Source organism: Grampus griseus (genome assembly GCF_964374135.1).
Source record: "Grampus griseus genome assembly, chromosome: 17".
In the NCBI taxonomy this organism is placed as follows: Eukaryota; Metazoa; Chordata; class Mammalia; order Artiodactyla; family Delphinidae; genus Grampus; species Grampus griseus.
The window spans coordinates 4068123-4089087 of record NC_139011.1 but is presented as its reverse complement, the minus strand read 5'-3'; positions in this window follow the sequence as shown (position 1 = coordinate 4089087).

The window sequence follows — 20965 nt, the reverse complement described above, 5'->3', positions numbered from 1 at the left end:
CTGCTGTAATCTGTTTATCGGAAGTGAGTCACTAGAGCCAACGCATACTCAGCATGGAGGGATTACACAGGGCGTGTGTACCAGGAGGAGATCAGGGAATCTTAGAAGTCGCCTATCACCGTGTGTGTGTGTGTGTGTGTGTGTGTGTGTGTGTGTGTGTGTGTGTGTGTGTGTGTGTGTGTGTGTGTGTGTGTGTGTGTGTGTAGTGCTGGTGTCGAATAAAACCACAAGCTTAGGTAGGGAGAGACTCTCCCTAAGGATTATCGCAAAAAGGGAAAGAGCTATTGCAGTACAGAGATGAACCACGAAAGCTGCAAGCATCTCAAAAATCAGACAAAAAGCGTTTTTGGTTTTTGCTTTATAGGGAAAGTAGAGGAGTCTAGAAGAACCGGTGTTTGGGACGGTTTTCCCGAGGGCCAGCTTATCTTCAGGAGGGTCCTAAAGGGAGGCTCCGGCTGAGGGTGGGTCAAAGTTCAGGAACTGGGCAAGGAGAGAAATTGCACTGAACTTTGGTTCAAGAGGACTTGTTCTCATTGATCTGTGCGGACGAGCAGCTCGGCGAATCATTGTGGGGCGAGTAATGGGGACGCGGAGGGTGCGTGTTTGGCCTTGGGAGGGGTAAGCCTCAGGCATCCGGGGGTCTCATCTAAGTCCTATGGGGAGGGGGTTTCTTGCAGTGAGCTAGTTCCTGGAGCTGGTGGGGAGGGTGAATTCTTTAACTGTCTGTTTTCCAGGATCACAGACTCGGTACAATTCACCGTTGTCAGTGACAGAGACATCGTTTGGTCTCACCGAAAGCTAACTGACACTGTCATGGGTCTTGAGAGATGGTTAGAATTTCAGTAGATTTAGAGACCCCAGGTTTAAGTAGCTTTGGATGTGCTAGTATAACAGCATCTACTTCACGGGGGCCTAAGGAGGAGGACGTGTAATCACCGCACTGAACAAGAAGTGCGCAGGTGGGCGTTGCCAGCCCTGCTCCAGAGGCGGGGCCATATCTGGATTCTGGGTGGGTCTCTGCCATCCCCTGGACCTTTTCTTCCACATTGTAAGGTCACTGCTGCTCTGAGCACCTGCCCTCATGCTAAAGTTTCTCAAGAAGGAGAGAAGCAGGTCAGACAACAAAGGGGCTTTGCTTTTGTCAAAGAGAAAAAGCTGTCACAGAAGAGACATCACAGGCTTCCTTGCCATCCCCTGAGCACCTTAGTGTGAGCATCCAGAAACGTGAGGGATGTGAGCGTCAGGTAAGGGAGGATGGCATGGCCGGGACTCACCCAAATCGTGAGACCCAGCCTCTGGCTGCCTCCCTCCAGATCAGGGTCACTGTCACCTGAGGGAACAAAGAGTTTTGTTAGCAGGAATGGAAGGGTGAAGGGTGGTCACGAATGGCCAAGCAAAGTCAGCGTCTGCCCCAGGGCACTTCAGACAGAGGCCCCTCTGCGTGATTCAGAACACCTGGCTGACACACAGGCTGCCGGCCCCGCTCGGGGCTCCCGGCCGGCTCAGTGGCTCTGAGATGGGGTCCCAGCACGTGCACTTCTGAAATGTTCCCAGGAGATGCTGATGTGCTGATCTGGGAAGAAACCTTTGAGAACCACTGGTTGTAGGCCGAGCTTGGGGGCCGGAAATTCCTGTTTCAAATGTGGAGAATATGGATTCATTAGGGGCTGAATGTGTGGGATCCGTCCACGTTCCGTGCACCCCACAGAACGGCGAGTCCGATGGCCCGTGGAGAAGTTTAGAATTTACACTCATTGTGGTCTAGATCACCTTGTCCAATAGAAGTATAATGTGAGCCACGGGGTGATTTTAAATTTTCCTGTAGACATTTAAAAAATAAGAAGAAATTGTGAAATTAATTTTAATATTTTATCGAACCTATTTAAAATGCAATTACTATAAAATTATTAATGAGGTACTTTACATTTTTTAAGTTAAGTCTTTAAAGTCCGTGTGTATTTTCTAACGTTTCAGTTCGTACAGTTTCTACTAGCAACATTGCAAGTGCTCTGTAGTCACATGCGGCTAGTGGCTACAGTATTAAACACTAGCTATGTATTGCATGAATTTATATGAGGTTTTCCTTGACCCCCCCCCGCCCCGCCCCGCTTAAGGTCCTTCCCACAACACTGCCACCCCAAGGGCTACGGGGTGGGGGTCAAGAAGACCGTTTGCAGTGGTTTTGGTAAGAGGGCCTGAAGCCCTGGGAGTCAGAGCTTTGGTCGAGCAGAAGATAACTGGTTTTGTTACATGAACTCCTGCCGTTTCTGTTACATTATCCCTCACGTCAATCCCCTGGTTAGCTGACCCTGTCAAAAGTGTTCTTAGGGCTTCCCTGGTGGCGCAGTGGTTGGGAGTCCGCCTGCCGATGCAGGGGACACGGGTTCGTGCCCCGGTCCGGGAAGATCCCACATGCCGCGGAGTGGCTGGGCCCGTGAGCCATGGCTGCTGGGCCTGCGAGGCCTGTGCTCCGCAACGGGAGAGGCCACAACAGTGAGAGGCCCACGTACCGCAAAACAAAAACAAAAACAAAAACAAAAAACAGCTGCAGTCAGGACCATGGTGAGTGGTGACAGACTGCATTAATTGACCAACATCGTCTTAATCAAGCTCCACAAACCCTCCTCAATTAAGTGGTAATTAATCACGAAGAGAGATGCTCAGATTGACGATGGGGCAGGATGGCAGTTGCAGGAGGGACAGAGCTGACAGGTGAAGCCCCTTTGTCTGGGTGCCAAAGGTGTATGGAACGTGATTTCTCTAAACTGGCCTGATAATAAAAATCAACAGAGGCACTTATTAAAGTTACAGATGCTAGGGTCCCTCAACTGGGGATTCTGAGATTCAAGTTTGGAAAACGTTACAGTAAACTAAACTGCATCAGGAAAACCCTGTGCTAGACAATATTCTGGGACTCCCTGGGCTGAAATCCCGCGGACGGGGTGGTACACAGCTGGTTTGTAGGCTCCCTTATAGCTGCCGACGGCCGGCAGGGGGCAGCAAAGAGCTTCCACGTGTTGAAATCCGTCCGCGTGCTGTGACTGCGATGAGAGCCTGTGAAGGCGTCACCGGGGGAGTTTCCCGGGGTGACGTTGGAGCATCGGCAGCTCGGCCCGAGGTTGGTCGGTAGGCAGGGCACAGGTGGGCCTTGCACCTACGGAAGATGCGGGGTTCCTGAACAGTTTCAACTGGGGAAGCAATAGGTCTCCTGTGTTTTCGGAAGCTCAGTGTGGCAGCTGCAGGGCAGGTTCTGGCAATACAATGGTGGGGGTGCCGGGAGGGGCGTATTAGGAAGGGTCTTCACCTCCTATTGCGCGTGCAGCGCCGGGCAGGCAGCTTAAGCTCCAGGCTGCTGTTTAACGTGCAAAATGGGAGGAATGATGGGATCCACTTCATATGGTTGTTACTAAATGAATTAATCCACTTAAACTGCTTAGTGTGATGTCGCCAAGTGCTTAACTACTGATTAAATGTTAACGATTAGTAATATCTTCATTGTAATTACAGAGACTTTGTGGTCTCATTCACAGGACGTGGTGAGAGGCTGGCTGTGAGGTGGGAGGGGGCTGGGGACCAGACGTGGAGCAGGTTTTCAGGGAGGAGACCTGCTCTCCCAGGGGGGCAGTCAGACCCACCTGGGGCCCCTGTCCCCGTGAGGATGGAAATACTGGGGGTCTGAGAGTTGACAGTGATTCTAGGAGGAGACTGTGTCCAGGGGGCATCAGAGTCCCCCAGAGAGGTGACCAAACAAACGATTGAATGTCAGGTTAGAATAAACTTGGAAAAGAGGAGGAAGGTGAGATCGGAACCTCCATTCAAGGGTTTAAGGCTACTTGGCAGGTATAGGGAGGACAGGTGAGCCTAGGCAGGTGTGAGGGGGACCTCCCATCGCACTGTGATTTGTTTATAAGTAGACATAGGAAACTTACAGATAATAAAATTAATAGCAGCTAATGTTCATTGATGGTAAGCCACCAGTCACTGTTCCAGGCACTCTATCGGCGTCATCTCCTCTTCCCCTGCAATCACCCTACGAATGGGTATCATCCCCACTTTGCAACAAGGAACATGGAGCACAGGTTGTTTAAGCAGCTTTAAGGTGTCACAGCTAATAAGGGCTCAAACCCAGCTGATCCGAGTCCAATTCCCACCTTCAGAGATATCTGGGCAGGGCTCTGCTTTAGGAATTTGAATTTTAAGAACAGCCATATTGAGGTGCACCTGGTATTCATAAGCTGTGCATAGTTAATGTTACAATCTGATGAGCTTGTCCGTACGTATACACCCGAGAAACCATCACCACAATCACGGTTAAAAGCATATCCGTTACCTCCAAAAGCGTCTTTGTGCCCCTTGGGTATTTTTGTTTGTTTTTATGTTAAGACCGTGTAACACAAGGTCCACACCCGTGACAACTATTTTAAGTGTTCCATACATTGTCGTTAACTACAGGCGCTGTGTTGCACAGCAGGTCTCTAGAACGTTTTCATCGTGCATAACTGAAAGGGTAGCCTGTCAGTGGAGTGTGGAGGGCGGACCAGAAGGAGGGGCGGGCGTGGTGGTGAGGGCCTGCTGCAGGGGAACTTAGAGACCAGATCTCCAGAAACTCTGATCAATGAAGAAGGCAGAGACGTAACAACAGTAGCTTCTTTTACTGTGCTTTACCTGAAAGCCTCCGATAATTGCACCCCAAAACGCTCACCCCTAAACAACATCTTCTGTCTTTCACTGGAGGAGGTGTTTAAGGTGTGGATGGGCCGTTTTAACAAGTTGCTCAGTTTTCCTGCATCTCTCCCATGTACTGAATATGTAGGAGGGATACATGTTACTAAGCTTCTGTTTGTTTTTCTCCTGTTAGTATGTCTTTTATGGGATTCTCAGCCGACAACCTAGAAGGGTGGAGGGAAATGAGTTTTCCTCCCCGTATATACTGGTATTTTAGAGACAGCTGTTGGGCAGGAATACATGTTTCAGTTCCCTAATCCTGTTAAGTTGCTCGCTGCTTTCCTGTCCTTTAGGATGTCAGTGTGTTGAATCTCATGACTAGATTTTTTGAAATTGAGCCATCTTTTCTGTTTTGCTGAGATACGTTACCATTTTGGGTAGATCACTCATGAATGCCGGCGACCTTAACGCCCTAATGGAGCCTTACGTTAGTCTGCCAGGAGAAGTGTTTTGCAGGAGCTGTCACGTATCTTTAGGATAAAACCACGTTCCTGATTCTCCATTTCTCCTCTTTATAATTCTTCGGTGCCTCTCTTTTGTTCTCTGAATTTCAAACTCTTCTGAGTATATCCAGGGCCCTTCACACTTTACATCTCATCCCTCATCTGTCTTCTCTTCTAAGCCTCTCATACCCAGCCAGTCACTATAGCTTGATAATTGTCATCTTTGAATGTTTCTTTAATCCAATCCCTATTTTCCATACTTAGAATCCTTGCTTCAGTTCAAGCCTCAAAGCCTTTATCTCAGCACCATTCTAAATGGGTTCAAGAATCATTGTTGTAAGACAGAGACGGGAGTCTGTCTCTTAATTGTTCAAAATCCTAAAATGGGTCTCCTTCCCCCCACAACATAAGAGCAAACTTATCACGTCAATACAGCACAGCCATGACCAGGTTCCTGTCCGTGGGACACATTTCCCCGGGAAGACCGTCTGGGTGACAATTTGCAGTGCACACCTATGGCTGCGTGGTGAAGCCCTTTCTCAAAGGGAGCTCACTTCCCTCTCCGTGAAGGGGATCTGGATCTGTGAACTGACTCCTACCTGGGAATCTGGCAAAAGGCCACACATCCCTCACCCCACGCCCCTGCCCCCCCACTGCCACTCTGGTATCTCAAATCAAGCATATGTCTGCCAGGTCTGAAATGTTCCTGTATATATTGCAGTGTAAGAGGCTGAACATGTAGTTAAGCCCAAGTATGTCTGTGACCAGGTCGCCGTCATTGCGTCATCCCACCTGTTTTATCAGGCCTCATCTTGCTTCCCCTGGCTTACCGTGGAAATCATACCTCCCGTTCACGAGGACAGTGCCCTCATAACCCAATCACCTCCCGGAGGCTCCATCTCCTAACAGCATCGCAGTGGGGGTTAGGTTCCAACACCTGACTTTGGGGGCGGGGGAGACACAAACATTCAGGTCATAGCAGTCCAGCTGGCACAATCCAGTGTTGTATTCGCCTTCCACCATCTCATGCCCTCAGAACACTTTGCCATTCATGTGGCTTCGGCTGTGTCCACAAAGACTGGAAGGATTAGGTAACAGGTGGTGTATTACACCTCCTCCTGCAGTAAGGCCTCATTTCCGCACCTTGGCTTTGCTGGAATAAAACTCTTGTGATCCGTCCGAGGCACAGGGTGCCCCTGGGTGGGCGGAGTCTGGAGGAGAATCGACAGCCCCCTGTGAATCAACCGCCCTGTGTGACGCCAGCAGAGTTCTTCATAAATACATCTCTAAATGCAGCGAGAGGCTGGTTTCTCTCCACGTGAGAGAGGGTTGCTTTCACCGCGAGGAATGACGAGAGGGATTTGAGAGGTCAAGGTCCTCAGCCTGTACGTGCCATCCCTTGGGGTCCCTTCTCTCCCCGTCAGTTCCGGTTCCCTTAACTTGGCACAGGAGACCAAAGAGAATTATCATCTAACGGTCACTATAATTCAGTGGTCCTTACAGACTCTGTGTTTGACCCACGTTCACCTGCAGCCGCAGGGGATAAGGGCTGCTTTCGGAACTGCCCTAGACACCTTTTGATTTTCTACCTGATTTTCTACCTGCAGCCTGAGTTGAGGATTCAAGGCTTTGAAGCTGCAGCCCATGTTTCAATATTTCTAATCAGCATTATCAGCTCAGCTTCTAAGTGGCATACAGTAATTAATTACTGAATCAACAACTTGCCCTCTACGTGCACCCCCCGAGCCAGCTGCTGAGGAAGTCCCCTGCACACAGCACTTATCAGTGTCCCATTTCTCCAGCAGCACGCCCCCTTCTGGCCGCCAGAGCCACGTGTGTGCTCTAGTGGTGCCTCCCGACGTGGGCTATGTGGACCCTTCTGTTACGGCGGGGACGACTGCCGTGGATGTGCAGGTAGGTGGGGCTGGCCCCTGGCCAGCTGGCTGTCTGTCTTTGCCTCTTTCGGTGGCTGCCAGCCCACTGGTGGGCCAGGCCAGGTTCCAGGGCAGCTGGCCATGGGGCCCTTGGGGCCGGAGGCTGGTGGCAGCCCATTGGTGGACAGGTGAGCCCCTGGCACTGATAGGCCAGAGAGAGGACTCCAGAATAGCACCTGTCAGCACCAGTGCCCTTGTGGTAGAACGAGCTCCCCAACGGGAGGCCCCAGTAGCCTCCTGCCTCCTCAGGAGGCTCTCAAGATGGACAGATGGGTCTGACTCAGGCTCCTTTCAACGTACTGCTTTTGTGCTGGGACTCAGAGCATGTGAGATTCTGTGCGTGCCCTTTAAGAGCAGATCGTGTTTCCTGCAGCCCCCCCAGACCTTCCACACGCAGACCCCGCCGGCCTTCGCAGCCAGGTATTCTGGGGCTTGTCTTCCTTGTTCAGGACCCCTGGGTTGGGAGCCCAGCATGGCGGCTTGAGACCCCTCACTCCTTGGGGAGAACCTCTGCAGTTTTGATTATTCTCCTGCTCGTGGGTCACCTGCCCAAGACGTGGGTCTTGAGTTCACCGCGTCTCCTGCCTGTCTCGTGGATCCTTCTGCGTGTCGTCAGTTGTGGAAAATCTTCTCTGCTGGTCTTCGGGTTGTTCTTATAGACAGTTGCTCTGTAATTACAGCTGTAAACCGTTGGAATTTTGGTGTGCCTGGGGAGGAGGGGAACTCAGGGTCTTCCTACTCTGCCATTCAGCCATACTCTATGATCGTACATTTAATAACTAAAAAGCATTCTAAAGAGAAACTTCCTTTTATTTGAGCCAAAAAATCACACCTCAAAGTGTCCAAATAAAACATGTACAGCCGGATGAGTTTTCACAAAGTAAAAATTGACCAAGTCTCTACCACCTGTTAAGGAAGAAAATAAAAACAGTAACATTGCCCCTCATGGCTCCTCTGGCTTCCCTTCCAGTCACAACACTTACCCCCAGAGATAACCAAGACCCTGGTTTCTGCCATCAAAGATGAATTTTTCCTGTGTTTAAAATACACGTGCACACACGTACATGCATGCCCAATGTGTACATACACGCACATACACAATACACATGCACACACACACGGTACACATATATATATGCTCACACACATATACAATACAGTGTGGACCTCACTGTGTCTGGGTTTGTTCACTCAGCATTATCTTTTTGAGATTTATCTCTGCTGCCTATATCAAAAAAACCTGTGTCTATATCATAGCATTAAGCCATTCTTCAAGTCACCGTTTAGAATTTATAGCAATTTTCCTTTTAAATTTAGACCTATAATCTATCTGGAATGAATTTTATGTGTCCAATGAAGAAGGAATCAATACTCATAGTTTTAAAATATGGATATCCAATTTATCCGGAATAATTCAGTTATTTTACTGCATTTATGTGTGTGTGTGTTTAGTGGAGATTTTTATTCCGTTCCATTCCTCTATGTGCCTGTTTCTGCACCTATGAGTGTATTGTCTTAATTATGTAACTTTACGTAAATCTTAATGTTTGGTAGTGAAAATCCTCCACGTTTGTTCCACTTCTTCAAGGTTGTCTTGGCTATTTTCGGCTATTTGTATTTACGTGAAAATGACTCAGATAAAGGAATCACTATCCAGTTTGATTTTGGATTCACCTCATTTTGTTTTTAATTTCTCTAAGGTTTTTGTCCCCGAATTCTAATTTCCTTGACAGATTATCTGTGCCAATAAATAAACAAATGCATACACGTATCCAACGTGCTGTGCTCCCTGGAACACACGCACTTCTGTAGTCTCCTGTCACATTAACTGCTGTCTTGGCTTGGCCACGAGGCTAACTGTTAGCTCCTGAAACAGCAAAATCATGGATACTGAGGCTTGATCTCCGGGAAGACTTGCTTTTGGGATGCTTCCTTTTCGAACCTAGGTAAAATGCTGGGAGAAGCTCAACCTAGCCACCTGGAGAAGCCATGCTGGGAACTGAAGACTTGGCTAAGGTCCCAGCCAACAACTCACGCTAACTTGCCAGCCGCGGCAGTGAGCCTTCCTGGAAATAGAACCTTCAGCCCTCTTTGAGCTTCCCCAGCTGGAGCCACATCCCCGTTTGAAGGAGCTCGAGAACATGAATTATTTTGGTTAGATTAAGCCTCTAAATTTGGGGGTAGTTCTTTATCCACTCATGGAATATATGTATGTGTTTGTGTGTGTGCAAATTTTGGGTGATTTATTACACATTTATAGAATTGTGATGTGCAGTGAAATTATATATAAACTCTCTTCTAGTTATTCTTGGAAGGAGTGTTGGCCTAACACTTTTTCACAGTCAGAAGTGCAAATATAATTGAAGAACAATTTTCCATAGTGAATGGCATAGAATAGAAGAATGATAGGATCGAAGCATTGTGAATAATTGGACACTATGCCCCATTAATCCAATCCATTCAATAAAGACAGGGCAGGCTAGGCCGTATAAAGTGCATTACTGTAATGGTAGCTTTGCTGACAGTACAAGGGTTGTGAGTGTTCTCAGGCACTTACATGGTTGGTGAATAACAAGCCCTTGGAGTCACTGAGTTGCAGATTGTGTAAATATATGTTGTATGTCATGTTTCTCATTTCCATTATGTAATGGGAGGAGAACCTGAGAGAATATATGCAGATGATCCTACAAGTGAATTATATTTTTTAGGTAATTATACTTTTAGAATTGACATATTGACATTTTAGAAATGTTTGTCAGGAACGTAGCAGGTCATATATGTTCCAGTTATTTATTTATTTATTTATTTTTTTGCGGTACGCGGGCCTCTCACTGCTGTGGCCTCTCCCGTTGCGGAGCACAGGCTCCGGACGCGCAGGCTCAGCAGCCACGGCTCACGGGCCCAGCCGTTCCGCGGCATGTGGGATCTTCCCAGACCGGGGCACGAACCCGCGTCCCCTGCATCGGCAGGCGGACTCTCAACCACTGCGCCACCAGGGAAGCCCTATGTTCCAGTTAAATGATCTTTTCTCCCCTTCTCCTGGTAAACACAGTGAGGATTCTTTGATGTACCTCAAATGATTTAGACGCGTGCCACGAGCAATCTGCGACTAATAACCGTTAACATGCTGAGGTTTGCAAATTATGGACTTTATGAATAACTTAGAGCAATTCAAGGTTATCTGTAAAATTCTACTTGATTGCATTTTGATGTCTCCTTCAAACTGTGCGCTGAACATTTTCTATCCACCACCCTCCCCCCACCCACCATTCTCTCTACTCTTTCCACTTTGCTCCAACTCACAGGGGATCATTGGCAAGAGATCTGAGGGAAGGGAGATGGTAAAGTCCGAGTCTTGGTTTTTTTTTTTTTTTTGACTCTCCCTGCAAGATCTCTGCAGGTTGACTGTGTCCTTGACAACCGCAGTGCATCTTAGATGCTGTTCCCCACACAGCATCCCCTCCCTCTGGGATCTAGTAACTGTACCTCCGCTAACCCTGCAGGCTTAGGGGTGTTGTGTCTCACCGTTGTTACCAGATTCCGGATGGGACCTTCCCTCCTGACCCCCTGAATCCTGCCCACAGGATGAAATGGTTCCGTTTACAAATCGTTCCCATGTAAATTCTCCTTAAATCTACGTACGCTGTCTCTTTTCTGCCAGGGTGTTAAGGGAAGTTAAGATGATTTAGTTCTCAGCATAGTTTACTTACAGATCTGGGTTAACTTGTGGGATTGGGTCTGAACTTGACATCATCCATCACGAGCCAAACACTGGTCTAAAAACCAAAGTTCAGCCTCTGAATTGAGTCCCGTGCAGCCCTTTAGAAGTAACAATTATCACAATGGCATCTGTCCAGTGTAATAAATGGTGGGTCCTAGAATTTCTGAATGTCCACTCTGGAAAGAAACTCGAGCTCATCTGATCTCACTCCTTTCTTTATGTGGGAAAACTAAGGTCCAGAAAGCGGACATCCCTTTCCCAGTATCACGGTGGGAGTGGCTCTAAATCTACCAGCAGGAGGGCTGCATGTTGAGAAGAGACATTCGTGGACTGAGAATCTGGAGTTTGGTCTCTACCAATTCACTCACGTGAACATCAGGCAGCAAATGCAAGCGCCTCGTTCTAGAAGTGAGCAAGGGGCAGACATCATTCCTGCCCTCAGGCAACTCCCATCCTTACGGGGAAGGCGGAAAGTTAAAAGATACCCAGATCATTATAATTTGCCATTACGACTGTGAGTGAGACAAATAAGCAACAGCAGAGACACCTCCTTTAGGAAGCAGTTGGGGAAGACCTTTGGCTGCAAAGGTGATATTTAAGCACATACCCAAATGGCTCAGTGAGGTCACCACCTGCATGTTCTTACAGAGCGCCTACTGTGTACCAAGCTCTGTGCTGTGTGCTGGGGCTTCCTGAGAACCACCAGGCACTGTATCTTAGTAGAAGAAAGAGACAATCCATCTTAAAGATTGAGGCTCTGAAATGACAAGGGTTATGTTGGCCACCGACAGGACACACTGAACATCCACAAACGGGTGTTCAGTGTACTTGGGAGGTCAGGGCAGGATCCCCGAGAAAGTCTGGCTCACGGCTGGGTAGCGATCGAGTGAAAGAATAGGGGAAGAAATAGCATTCTGGGACCCAAAGCAAAACCAAAGCAAAAGCACGTGGGTGTGCCAGGGTCCCACAGGAGGCACGTGGAGACTTCAAGGACCGAAAGGTCCAGGCGTTACAAGCTCAGAGCATAAAGGAAAGCCTGGGGCAAGGTGAGGCTAGAGAGAGGTCAGGGGCCAGCAACACAGGGTTTTCCAGGTCCTGTTAAAGAATTTTGCTGTTAACCTTAGAGCACTGGGAGGTACTGAACCTCCTTAGGGGTGTGTGTGTATGCAAGTGTATGCATGTGTATTTGTGTGTATGTGGACATGCACTCGGACACAGTGGTTACTCTGCCTTTAACATGGGTGGAAAGAAGATAATTATGTGAAGAGCCGAGGTGGTGGGGGGAACACTGGCCAGGCAGTCAGAACATCACGTGCAAAGGCCCTGAGATCAGAAGAGCTTTGCACGTTTCTCTGAGGAATTGAAAGAAGACCAATTGGTTGGAGCATCAGGAATGAGGTAGAGTTTCGAGATGTTCGGAATTATGCAGGGGCCAGACCATGCTGAGCCTGTGGGCTCTGACAAGTGCTTTCAGTGATGCCCTGGGAGGCACTGATGCAGTCTCATTTCATCATTTACTGGCTGTGTGACTGGAAAAGTCCCTGGTCCTCTCAGAGCCTCGGTATCCTCATCTGTCAAATTGGGCAAACACAGCCACCGTTGTAGGGCTGCCAGGAAGATTAAATGTGGTACAACATACATGGGTGCTGTCATCACCACCATCTCCAGTATGTCTCCTCACTTCCATCTGCCAAATGTCAGCACTGAACTAGGCCAGTGACTACTAAACTGTATGCATTAAATGCTACCCAGGAACTAAAAACACCGCCCTCCCCACTGGTTCAAACCCAAGTCCACTGACCTAGAATTTGCAGGGACAGTGCCTGGGAACCTATACTTTCAAACAAACACACCAAGTGCCTGGCATTTGGAAGCCACTTGACAAGATGTCCTCAGCAGGCCCTTAGACACCAAACATTCCTTGAGTCGGTGCCCCCAACTCCGGCTCTGGGGCCCGTGTTGAATGTGACCCTCTGGAGGTCAACTCTGTGGCCAGTTTCCTACTCCAGGCTCTGCCAGAGACTTTGCAGATTATGTTGGATGCCTTCTCTCCCTCCCTGTTTCATAATCTAATTATCCTAGAAACCGGATGTGACAGGCTCCCTCCCAAACCCATTTAAACATCTCAAAGGGCACCGTTCAGGACCCGGCGTTTTATCCTTCGCCAGGCCCTGACCCAAGAAGCCTGGAAGATCTCTTTGTGCTAATTAGCAATGAAATGTCCTTCTGCCACAATAATCCGATTATTGGGCCCAGGAGAGAGCACATCACGGGGGTCAGCCCCCTGGAACAGCACACCCTCTCCCTGCGAGCACTTCTAGTGTCTGTGTCTCTCTCTGTGTGCGTTTTTGAAAATGTGATGAATATAAAGGTGCCTTTCCCCAGGAAATGAAATGCATATTCGCAAAGTGATCTACCCCTTTCCAGAGCTGTGGGCCACGTCAATGCCGTGGTGCCTCTTCTAGTGGCTGACATGAGCCAGCCATGCCGGTCACTCACTGAGCACAACTTACTGTGTTTCCTTCTAGACCTTTTCAGGTAATGCTTTTCTTTCTAGACACATGGGATTATACTGTAGATATTGTTCCTCAGTCTTTGAATGGATGGATAAATATAGGAAAAGAGCCCAGACTTGGAGATGGAAGATCTGAACTCATATTCCAGCTCTACCTACCAACTATCTAAACTCGAAAACGTTACACTTTGAGATCCAGTGCCCTGCCGACCACCTGTGGGAATTGGAGGAGATGCCAGAGAGCTTCTTGCCTTGAGTCCGGTCAGTTTACAGGAAGGCTCTGTATGATGGTTCGCTGTTGGCCACTGTAACAGTGTTGATGAGGATGGCATTTGTTGAGGACTGACGGTATCCCAGCTATTGTGCTACTGACTTGAAATGCATTAATTAATGTGATCTCAGAATGACTCTTAAGGTAGGTAAAAAGTCCAAGGATTTTGTAAGTAATCAGGTAGAAAAACCTGGCTAGAAATGGCGTGATGTTATTTATAGTTTTCATTTGTTTTGTTCTCATGAATATTCACGTCTCCCTGCAAAAACAGTGATGAGTTTTATTAGAGTCATGCCCTTGACCCTTTCTGGCCCTTTCACAAAGTTAGAAACAGGCATGGTATTATATTAAACTTCTAAACTTTGAGAATATCCTGAATTCTGAAGCATTTCTGGGCCCAAAGATTTTGGATAAGGGATTTGGGCTTGCCTATATTACACTCATTTTAAAGTTGATCAAACTGAGACTCAGAAGGGTTTAAGTACTTTCCCCAAATCAGTTGGTAAGTAAGCAGGCTGCGATTTGAACCAAGAGCTGTCGGACACCATAGACCATTCTGTTTCCACTAGATTATGCGTGTTAAAAGTGATCTGAAAATTAGACAAAGTGACCCCTGCATGTTCTTTCTACCTCTGATTTCTGTGGATCTCAGGCTAAAGCACCTCTTATTTATAGTCCATGTCTCCAGAGCAGCTATGCTTCATCTTAGCTTTTATGTAACAAACTTATCGCCTAATTTGGAATCCAGGAGCAAATAATCCTTAAGTTTTTCTAATATGCTTTGGGTAAGGCACCTACCTGTCAGGGTCAGCACTGTATTTAGGAAACTGAATTACATTTACGGGGGTTCAACTGAATACCCTGCAAGGAAGGAAATATTTATAGAAGTGACGGAAGCATTAAGAGAACTGTGACAGGATGTAGGGTGCCCAAGACAAGCAACCCTGGGATGCAGTTTCCACCCCTATAGCTGTGAAGGGACAAGGGGGGAATGAAGAGAGATCAGACCCCAGATGGAGTTGCAGTTTGGAGGAGAATCACTCAGCGAGGGCCACGTGGGGAGGGAGGCAGTCACTGCTGGACCGTGGCCCAGTCAGTCTTTTATCCTGCCCTCCGGTTGTCTGCTTGTGCTGCCCGACGGCCAAACCCAAATAAGCGTGAGAGGGCAAGGAGCGCAGCAGATGTAATTCATAAGGATTTGGCCTCACACAGCCCAGCAACTGGCAGTGAAGTGTGGACAGTGGACCTTTGGGCAGGGAGTATCCAGAGCAGGTCCTGTTGTCGGATGGCGTTGTGCGTGGTCAGGTGTGTGAGCTGGACCCAGGATGCCTCGTGGATGAGTCAGCTTGGGCTGCTCTAACAAAATACCATAGACTGGGTGGCTTAAACAACAGACACTTAAAAAAAATTATTGAAGTATAGTTGATTTACAATGAACAACAGACATTTTTTTTTCTCACAGTTCCGGAGGTTGCAAGTCCAAGATCAGGGAGCAGGCATGGCTGAGTTCTCTTCCTGGCTTGCAGATGGCCACCAGATGGTGGAGATGTCCTCATGTGGTGGAGAGAGAGCTTTGGTGTCTCTTCCTCTTCTTATAAGGACACTAATCCCATCATGAGGGCCCCATCCTCATCTAAACCTAATTCCTTCCCAAAGGTCCCCACCTCCAAATACCATCACATTGGGAGTTAGGGCTTCAGCAATGAATGGGGGTGGGTACAGTTCAGCCCATAGCACCTTGGTTGACTTGAAATTCCCTCATGACACTCATGAATTCACTCATTCATTTAGAAATTTTTTTTGGCCTTTTAATTATCCTCATCCTCCTTTTCTGTCTCTTCTAAGCTGCACTGAACAATGGGTGCCGCACACTTTACATCGTTCAGTCATAATAATGAATCACTTTATGAATGAGGCATCTGAGGCATTTTACTACTAACTCATTGACTCAAGACTGAGAACATTTTTCTTGTGAAGAGGGCATTCTGTTTATTCAGGAGAAATATTTTTATGAGTTTCCTGGGGTAGAAGTGAAATCACAAAAATGTCCTGGGATAAAGCCTTCCAAGGAGGGAGTTTCCTCTGTACATCCCTTATTTGAAGAGTATCTCACTGGCTGAGTCAGTCATGGAAGTAGAATTTCATTAACGTGGAGGGATTTGAAGATGGGTTTGGGGCTGGAATCTGGAAAGAAAGGAGAGCTGGAATCAGTATCCATGAGGGGACAGGTGGAACAAGGGAAAAATAAAGACAGCCAGCCAGCCAGTTCAGAGGCACGGGTGAGAAGGGAGTTTGAGGAACGTTTGTCCATTTTTGTGAGTTGTTTATGTATGTGGGGGATGCAACGTAGACCCTCCTCCATTTGGACACTTCAGGAAAGTCTGCTGTGCTCACTGAGGCTTCAGTGCAGATGGGTTATTTCAGGGACGTCTAAGAGGATGAGTTCTGTTCCAGGTTAGCAGGGAGTGAAAACTGCTTCAGCACATGTCAGCAAGAGAGCAGAGGGGCATCTGTGTAGCCTCTATTTTATGGACAAGCGCCTTGAGGTTTGGCAAGTACCTTGTCTAAAGCGATATTGTAAGTGATAGAGCTTATTCAGGTAGAATTTAGATCTGTCTGCTTTCAATGGCTGAATTATTTACACTCTTCTGTGCTGTTTCTACAGCGATCGACATCGTGATAATTGCAGTAAGGTGGTAGCGTAGGTGAATCGTGAAAAAATGCTTTCCTTAAAGAGTTATACTGTACCCATCCCACTCCTACTTGAAAAATCAAAGGTGGCAGGAAGCTCACTGCCTCCCGAAGAGCCGGTTAGATTTTTTTTTTAATTCCTTGGGGGTGAAACTTACTCTATAAAATAAAAGAATTTCACTTTCAATATGAAAGTGAAGATTTCACTTTGAATCTCTCAGCCCTCATTCAAAATTTTGAGGCAGCATCAAAGAAGTATTCCCTCCAAATTATCAGAAAGTCTTTCCAGCTCTTAGAGGGGAAGTCGCAGTTGACCCTTTTCTCCCCCAGGTTAAGGAACCACAATGTTGCCAATGAATTGTTTCTATGACAACAATGCCAAGTTCCTTCTCCAAAGGTCTCCCAGTCCCGCGAATGCTCAGCCTTCGAGAATATATAAGCATTATTTGAAATGAGTACAACTTAAAAAAATTTTTATTAATATATGCACAGGATATTAGTCCCCAACAGCTTGCCTCCTCCTGAGCCAGAGCCATGTTGGGAGAGACCCGGGGAGGGCTGTGGGTTGCCAGCTGATGGAGCAGTGGAATACAGACCGCCATCTGCTAAGTGGAAGAGAGGACCTGAGAAGTAGCTGGAGAAAGCTGGGTCTGCTTCTCACACAGTCAGGAGAGGAGACAAATCACGTAGGAAAGAACCGGGCACCCCGTGGGAAATGGCAGTGCCCCAGGCAGCGCTGCGATTCCCAGGGTCATGGACATTGGCCGGCATGAGCCAGGGAGGAATGAATGGAGGTAGCATCACCATCTCTTTCATTTCCTGGCTGTGGTCCCTTCACTGCCAAGGCCCACGTCATACTGAATCATTGTCAAAGGGCTGTCAGGTCCCCTGCCAAGGAGCATAAGGAGAGGCTGTGGCCAAGGACCGAGCAGGGCACAGAAGAGGGACGAGTGACAGCTGTGGCTGTGGAACGGCCCCTGGCAGATTTCTAGACAATTCAGCAAAAGAGCCAGAAGGTGCAACCCAGGACTCCAACACCCACTGCAAGTAGTTCAAGTTTCCACACCGGAAGAAGAGGCGTCGGGTCGGTGAGATGTTAGCGTTTGGGGACGGTGACGCTAGTTGTGGAGATTCGATTATGGAATCAAGTAGAAGTTCTAAATTTTCAAGATATCCTTAGAGATGTTCACGTTGTTTACTTTCGGATGTGTACAAAGAAAACAAACTACACTGATGAGGTGCGTGTGCTGGAGACTGAGTCTCAAGGAGGGCTTTGAATGAGATCAGATATATTGATTAATGTCTGCTTTGACTGTGTCTCCACTTCTTCTCTTGGATACCATGAAAACATTATGTGACATGTGAGCAACAACAAACGTATGAACTACCCAGGGATAAACTCAAAGACACTATTTGGAAACAAATAAAAGTTTAAAAATAAATGGAGAGCCATACGATGTTCCTGGAGAGCCTCACTCAATCTTCTGAAAATTAAAATTTGTCCCAAATTGTTGTATAACTTAAACATAGTTCTACCTAAATCTTAATGTGATGTTATACTAGTTGGCAAAGTGATTCTAAAGGAATTCTAACCATAAACATAGGATAATATCCAAAAGGATTTTTAAAAAGGCCAGTGGAGGGGGCCGTCGCCTGTTATATGAGACATTACTGTAAACATAAAATAATTTAACTCCTGGTGTTGGTATAGGAGAGAGAAGATGTAATAGAAAGAGACATAATCTATTATTTAAACTCTAATGTATGAAAGGGTAGTGGTTCAAATTGGAAGTTAAAATGATTATTTGGTTACTTGTTAAATAGTATTTTGAAGTTTGGCTGAGGGAAAAATCAGGTATATACTCATCTGACATGTAAAACTGCTTGCAGAGAGAGTGAAGCTTGACTATAAAAAGTGTGGTAATAACAACAAAGTATAAACCTATATAAAAACAGGTTTGAGTAAAATTTATAAGAATAGAATAGATATTTGAAAATAAAAAGATGGATTTACTTAATGAAATGCTTTTCATGTACACATATACGCATATGCATATGTCTGTGTATGACGGCGTAAGTGATTAACAAAATAACACAGAGCTACTTGTATGATATGAAGAAAATTCCCTAATGAATAATTATAGAGGTAGAATAAGTAATTGGAAAAGTTATGAGCAAGAAATGTTTTTACTTCATGTCCAAAAAGCATAGTTAGTGTGACTGGAGGATGACACATCAAGATCTTTAATGGCATTGTAGGACTGATTGGAAAATGATACTTGGGCTTCCCTGGTGGCACAGTGGTTAAGAATCCGCCTTCCAATGCAGGGGACATGGGTTCGAGCCCTGGTTCGGGAAGATCCCACATGCCCCGGAGCAACTAAGCCCCTGCGCCACAACTACTGAAGCCCGCACACCTAGAGCCCGTGCTTTGCAGCAAGAGAAGCCACCGCAATGAAGAGTAGCCCCTGCTCGCCGCAACTAGAGAAAGCCCGCGTGCAGCAACAAAGACCCAACGCAGCCAAATAAACAAACAAACAAATAAATAAATAATTTAAAAGAGAAAAATGATCCTTCTGGTCTATTAAATGATAGACCAGAAAATAGACACTTGGTAGATTAAATGTGCATTTTAATTGCATGTTTGACTTCCCTGTTTTGTTTCATTATGAGGAGCTGATCTTTTTTTAAAAAAATCTTCATTTAGTTAAACCAGAAATCAAAAGACAATCAGCTAGTAAACGCAAAGAAGTATCTACCCCATAAATCCAGAGGCAAAACAAAAGCACCGCTGGTTTTTTGAAAATCGTTTTTATCTCTTGGAAATCTAAGTCAGAATATATTTAGTTTACACGGTCAAAATTGGCATTTCTGTATCTATGGTTTGCCCAATTTGATTTTGACATTTCACATGAAAATGTGTGTTTACACGGATTTATTTGCCATAATTTAAAGCCTTCTGGATCACCTTATATCCATTACAATCATGCATTCTAAGCCCCAGATATAGGTGTATGTTTATGACACTACTGGCAAAATGTCCAGTTATATTGATTTAATTTTTTCAGATTAATGAGAAAATTAAAAAGGAAATCTTAATATGTAAGCCATGTGTTGTGTCTGGTTAGGTAGAGCAAAACTGATATCATGGTGAGTTACCATCAACGAGTGTTTATTTTTTCCATATTAGGAATGAGAAAAGTGGTGAGGAAATAAAATCACATGGCGCGAAGCGGTAGAACGTGTCAAAATCGAAAGAACTCTCCGGGTTAGAGGCCGTGGAGGGGCTCCTGTGTTCATATAATGTTTCAAGCAAGCTTTTCTTTTATTCTAACAAAACAGTTTTTGTGTTTCTCATTAATGTTGTTTATTTAAATTTTATTTGCTTCATGATCTTATTTATGTTTCTGTTATAAATTTTATTTGGTTTTATAGTTGATTCAAGAAGGTTGTGCTTAATTTGCTGCACAAAGGATACCAGAGCTTTCAAATTTCCTGCCCCTCTGAATATAACCCATTGGAATGAATGCTGGATTATATCTCAGGAGACCTGAGATGAGACCCCATGTCCTGGCTGGTGTCATAGACCAGTTCCTTCCACCTTGAGGGCCTCAGTTTCCCATTTAAAAAATGAGAGGTTTGAACACAAACTGTGGTCCTCAGATCTTATGCAGCATAAGAATCACTGGAGGAGCTCGGTGAACACGCACGTTCAAGGTTTCCAGCTTCAGAGAATCCGAGTTAGCAGTTTGGTGGCCCTGGAGACCCTGCCTTTGAACATGCATTCTGGGCCATCCTGATGTAGGTGTGTTCTGGGCACACATTCAGAAGTGTCATCCTTAGACAGGGGTTCTTAGGCTGGAGGCAACGGCAGCATCACCCAGGAGCTCTGAAATCATACTGATGTCTCTGGCTAAACCTAGACCAGTGTAGACTTGCCCATGTACAGGTTTTGTTTAAGAAAGCTCCCTTGGTGACTCTAGGTGTAGTCAGGATTGACTCCCTTTGCAGTCAAGAGCAAGTGAATGTTAGCATGTTGAAAATTATTTTGTCAAGTAGTTAACTGAAATTCAGGAAACTGTTTTGATCTGTATTTTCTCCAAATGAATTTTTCAACTATAATTAGAAGCTCTATGTTAGTTGTAAGCCAGCCATCCCGTCTCTTATGTAGTCACAAAATGCTCACTGAAAACAAACTGTGGTACCGCCGAAGAGAACAGAGAATTAGGCAGCATCTGAGAGATTTTCTGAAGGAACATCTTCTGCCTGATGAGTCTAAATCTTCCGTGACAGGGTAATGGGGCTCAGAGATGGGAAGACGATGACAGGTGTAATATATCTTGTCTTGAGCAAAGTTATGGAGTCTTCATTGCATGACACATCTGTTTCATATTAAAAAGATATTCTTAATGACAACCACTAGGTACGTACCCAGTCATGTTTTCTTGGATAATATTTTGTGGATGAAAGCTTGTCTATACCAAGTATAAAGAAAGATTTTCTAAAAAGGTGGACTGAAATGTTAGAATTGTAAAACTCAAAAGTCATCTTCAACTCCTCCATCACTCTGACCCATCTCGCTCATCCGGCCCTCATATCCTGCCAATTCTACCACCAGGGACTCCAACGGAACTTCATACTGTGTAAACACGGTGTCTTCATGGC